General features: G+C 39.2%; 1 long non-coding RNA gene across 1 annotated transcript; it reads left to right on the forward strand.

The window, feature by feature from the left end:
* The first annotated feature begins 607 nt into the window (after positions 1 to 607).
* Positions 608 to 3,013, forward strand: LOC106947426 (uncharacterized). The gene is made up of 2 exons (XR_001424985.1): positions 608 to 746; positions 2,153 to 3,013. It is a non-coding gene; the product is annotated as an uncharacterized LOC106947426 (long non-coding RNA).
* The last annotated feature ends 2,576 nt before the right edge of the window (positions 3,014 to 5,589 follow it).

Genomic DNA, 5,589 nt, shown 5'->3' on the forward strand with positions numbered 1-5,589 from the left:
GAGAATCCTTTACATTTTTCATCATTGAGTTGTACTGTATTAATCAGGAGCTAATGCTGCTAATTACGACTGTTTTTAAGTTAATGGAGTTGGAATGAATGAGGAATGAATCTGATGACCTTCATGGTTTCTAAAAGCCTCTCAGCAGAAACATGTTTGCTTTGGAGGAGTTTCAGCTCCATTTCTGTGAATTCAGCCTTCCAAGCACTAATTGATTGGTTGAATGACATGCTTTAATGATGTGTTTCACTTTCACACGGTTGGAGTTTTAATGTTTGCAAGTAACAGAAAAGCAGCAGGATCCCTTGGAGTCACAATTTCAAGCTGGAAACTCAGAGTTTCCAATGAAGCTGGACTTAAAAATGCAGAACCGCTTCCATGTGGTAAAAGTTTAGTGAAGGTATATAACCTCTTTGGCAATTTAAATCCCATTAAATCATTTGTACACAGAGTACTTCACAAACTGCTCGAGCACTTGGGTTTTAGTTTGTGTTACCAGTACTGGTTAGAAAGGTAACAGAACACAACAATCAGCAAAACATAACTGATTCCTAAACTTGGAGCTGAAACGGGGCTCATTGGGGTTTGATGTCCCTTCCAGATCCAAGTTGTAGCTGAGTGGAGCTCCGCCAATGTATCCTGTTTACTTTGATCACCAAAGTGCAACCAAATTTTCTTCTGTGTTTGTGAGATATCTCCGGTGGAACTGGCAGAGCAGACCCAGCTCTACGTCATGATGATCACAGGTATGTCGAGTGAAAAACCCTGTTTTCCTGTAATTTCGTCAGTCTTTAATGGTTCCTGTTAGTGGGTGGGAAACGTTGGGTGGTAAATGAACATTTTGTCCTGATCGTGTTAAAAGTAGGAAGACTTGGCAGAAATAAGGACTGGAGTGATTTACAAACAACTCTGTGAGAAGATCATAAGAACTGCAGTTTTATTAGGTTGTTTGCACTTCACAGCTTTTCTGTATTTATCAGAGGGTGTAAGGTCACAATGACTGGGTCATGGAACGAACACTGAAAAAAGTATTTTTGTTAGTTATGTATAATAGCCTTAATCTGGGCCATTTTGCATCTTCCCATTCTCTGCATGCTAGCTTAAGTAAAGCTAACGTACCATATGCTCACCACATGGTGTGTTTATGTTTCTATTTATCTTTGTTAATCTGCTCTGTAAAGTTTCTGAAAAAACACAAACAATGATTTGGGAAATGGAAAGTCCTTCACTGAAACAAACCGAGCGAAATGATCCAAAACGCCAACATGCTCAGGAAGACACAGGAAGAGACAGTTTTATATTTTATAGATTTGCTCTAAAGATGTATGTGTCTGCTTCTTGGATGAACTGAGACGGACGACAGTGAGACAGTAAGTCCAGAGAGACAGTAGAGTCCACAGAGACGGTAGAGTCCAGAGAGACGGTAGAGTCCAGAGAGACGGTAGAGTCCAGATAGACGGTAGAGTCCACAGAGACAGTAGAGTCCACAGAGACAGTAGGGTCCACAGAGACAGTAGAGTCCAGTGAGACAGTAGAGTCCAGTGAGATGCCGGGACAGCGGCGGCTGAGCCCAGATGAGGGCGGCTCTGTTCTGGCTCGGACCCAAAGCTTCAGCCTCTCTGACAGCAGGGACAGAAGAGCTGCCAGGTTCCCCTGCAGCAGTGACAGGAGACCCAGGTTCTATTCAGCGCGGCGCCGCATGGGGTCCAGCAGGAATGTCTGCTCTCATCAGCAGCTCTTTATTGAATATGGGGGCATTTATGAGGCTGTTTATGTGGACTGATGGCAAGTGAGCGCAGGCTGCATGAAGACGTGAAAAGGCGTGTGTGTGTGGAGAGATGCTGACTTCTTGGGCTTCAAGGTCAGGATGAAGCCCTCCAACTGCACTACACAGATTAGCACATAGCATAGGATAGGGAAATATTAGATACTTTTTTGCAAAGGTATGAGGATTACACAACTGTGTGAAAAGATTTAGCCTCAGGAACTATGTTCGCAGGATATTACTTTGCATTATCTTGCAAACAAAAGGAACGAAGCAAAGAGGAAAAAATAGAAACATTTACAGTAATTCCCTTTATCGGAAATTGGAAAAAAATGTCTGCATCCACAAAGCTCAGATTTGACTTCATAATCCCTGTTCTTCCCACAGTCAGGAGCGTGCTGAGGGAGAGTTTTGATTAAGTGAATTAAAGCGAAGCACAGCTCTGGCAGACGGCACAGGCATGCTGTCCTGGGGGAAAAATGGAGGTTTCTGGCAGCATTTTCAAGAACAACAAAACAACAATTGTTCTTCCCGCTTCGCTCTGCTGTTGGATTCATTGACGACAGATCAAATGTACGTTGGTGGTCTGGAACATTAACAAATCCCCTTAATTATATCCATCAAAACGCAGGAAGTATCAGGGGGAAGTGATCTCTCATTTAGTGAGTTTCTGAGTTACTCTGAACCTGCTGTGACGACGTCTGTGAGGCTGCAACGATTCAAGAGCTGGCGCTTCCTCCAGGAGAGGGAATTCATTTATTTAGGCATTTTAAAACGGAGAAGTTTCAGACATCCGACTAGAAATACGTTTTTATGTTACGAGATCTAACAAAAAACCAGGCCAGCACTCAGTTGAGAGTTTAGTTATGAAGAACACTTTCATAGAGAATTCATACCTGAAAGTTTATCCAGTCCTTTAACTTTGGCAGAATATTTGTACTTGTCCATATTATGTTCAGTTTCCAGCATTTGATGTTTGATGTCATATGTATGTGTTATTATCCGACTCATCAGGATGTGCAGGTTTCTACAGCTTTGCAAAAAATGTTGAGGCGATCTAAGAATGCATTGCAGCAATTTCCTAAACATATTTTTTAACTAATTTATTTAACTAAAACTTCAAGTAAATGATGCATTTTTGGAGGAAATTAGAACAAGTTGTTGAGGCAGCAGCTGTTTTTTTACTGTATAAATGACTGTAGCCAGACAGCAGCTAGAAGTGCAATAAAAAACACTTTGCAACAAAAATCTTGTTGGATATTTTGAACACAGAAGCGAGTCAGTAAACGCATCCAGTCCTCAGCTGGTGAATAATTCAGCTGCAGTGTTAAAGATCCCTGTGACAGACACAAAGATCTCAGGCTGGCATGCAGGTCAGCAGCGCCGCGACTTCCTCAGTCTGTTAGTGGCTGTATGGATTTTTAAGTGAACCTCACAGGAGCTGGAGTGCCATCGAAGTGAAAGCAGATGTTAATATTTCATTGAGGAGGTGGAAGTCGAGCAGCATCTGGACAGGCTGCATCGTTAAATCCTGCTCAGCACAGGACTGGCATTATTTCAGCACATTTAACGGGATACAAAACCTGATTGGTGAGTAAGCGCATAAAACCACCGGGAGATTTATGTGGGTTTAAAAGATGAATAATTTAGGACAGTAAATTATGGTCTTTGTAGAGAGAAAAAAGGGAGTACATTTCTGCCAAAAAACTCAGGAAATTTTAAATTAATCTAGAAAAATAAGGACAATTTTAAGCTCCAAAAGTCAAAATTTTAAAGGGAAAAAAAACTTCACAACTTAGAATAATCTCAGAAATTCTCTAGAAAAACTGGACATGCATGAAACAAATTACAGGTGGTTTTATAGAAAAACAACTTAAAATTCATGCATTTTTGAGTTCATCTGGCAGTTCTGTCTGCCAGACTTTTTCTCAAAATTTTAAATTTTTTCTTCGCAAATCTACAGCTTTTGAATAATTTTTTTTCTAGAAAGTTTCTGAGATTAACCTCTAAATTTCTGAATTTTTGGTGGGAATGTAATCCTTTTTTTTATCTACAATGGCTACATCACTGTAATAATTAACAAAATAATCAATTTACACAAAACAAAATAATGTTCAAAGATTTAAAATAGAAAGTTTAAAAATATTTGCTACTTAATAAGAAACCAGGATGAAAATATCAGGTACCAGGAATAGTTTCCACAAAAGCGACACAAAACAAACATAAAAGTTACACAAGGAACCCACATTTCTCATCATGATACATTTTTTATAAAGTCTTTGATCACAAAAAATGAATAGTCAAGGTCAGCTCAAAAAAATTAAACATCGTGGGAAAAAGATCTGTTTTCTTTGTAACTTATTCCAGAAAGAGAAACTAGAATATTACTTTGAGTCCTTACACACAGAGAGAATTATTCTAACTCTTTACTTCATGCATATTTGATGATTTTCTCTTACATTTAATGAAAAGTTCAGTGTGTTTCAGAATATCTGAATAGATACTTCATATAAAATATAGATTATAGATAAAACTGAACATGTCGGTTGGTTCTGAGGGATGATGTCGACCAGCGACTGTTTTAAGGTGACGCACCATGAAATGTTACGGGTAAAAGGAAGTGCAAACACATTTATTCAAAGTATATTCACGAAACGGAGCTAGTAAGATGAGGAGAGGTTCACTGAGGTTTCTGTCTTCAGCTGTTAAAAACAACCAAACTGGAGGCACAGAAGGAGTCGAGGTTAAATCTGCACTCATTTCATGAGCTGGTAAGCTACGAGTCTATAAATACTGAGGTATCAGTATGATGAAATGTTTTCCACATGCATGAAACATACGACAGGAGGTTTTATAGAAAAACAACGTAAAAATCATGGAGATCAGTCCAGATGATGCTTATCGCGTTTCCAACACGGATCTGGTGCTGAGCTTCAAACTCCCAATTATCAAATTGATACGCAAAGTAAAAGCGCGGCCGTCGCAGGAAGGCTCTGTTTGCTCATTATGCAGCAGAGATGATGAAACTGGGATGGAGAGCATGTTGTGTTGCTCTTTCCTCACTCTTGTCTTTGTGTTGGATTTGTTAACATCATCCGTCAGATTTCAGAAACTCTCCAAGACTTCATGCAAACTGCTGCTGCTGCCACTAACGTGCCTCTGTTGAGACATTCTCAGCTTCTTGTTGATGCTCTCAGGCAGTTATGTCACTACTTTTGTGGGACTGAAAGGTTTGCTAGATAGAACTGCAGCAGCCGACACTCCGTCCCTCCTGACCGTTGGATTGAGATAACCTGCATAATAACCAAACAAAGAAAAGCCGTCAGACATTTAGACAGACACGTTTTCTACAGTGTATAATTATTTGTTGGAGTAGTTCTGGTACTTCAGATTTGTAGTTTGTTTTTTTGTTTTTTTTTTTGCATGAGACATTGGAAGTTAGACAATTCAGCTCTGGTTTTAAAAGGGTTTTTAGAGGATTGGGGCCTCTGAAAAAAATGACTTTTTTCTTATAATCCTGACTTTAATCCCAGAATTTTACATTTTCTTCTGATAATTCTGTCTTTAACCTTGGGATTTTGACAATCCTTCTCATAATTATGACTTTAAACTCCAAATTGTGATGAAATAAAAAAATCTGAATGTTCTCATATCAAAAGTCAAAATTTACATTTTCTTCTTCATCCTCTTCCATCTGTTTTGGATTTGTTTCAGCTGAAATGATATTTGCTCTTTGTTATGATGTCAGTAATGTTTTTCCAACTGGAAGTGGTGGATGACCATCTTTAAAGCTCACATGATGCCTGAACTCTGACCCCAAACCC

The sequence above is a fragment of the Poecilia latipinna genome, unplaced genomic scaffold (assembly GCF_001443285.1).
Source record: "Poecilia latipinna isolate Pla-1442-1.1 unplaced genomic scaffold, P_latipinna-1.0 Scaffold240, whole genome shotgun sequence".
Classification (NCBI taxonomy): domain Eukaryota; kingdom Metazoa; phylum Chordata; class Actinopteri; order Cyprinodontiformes; family Poeciliidae; genus Poecilia; species Poecilia latipinna.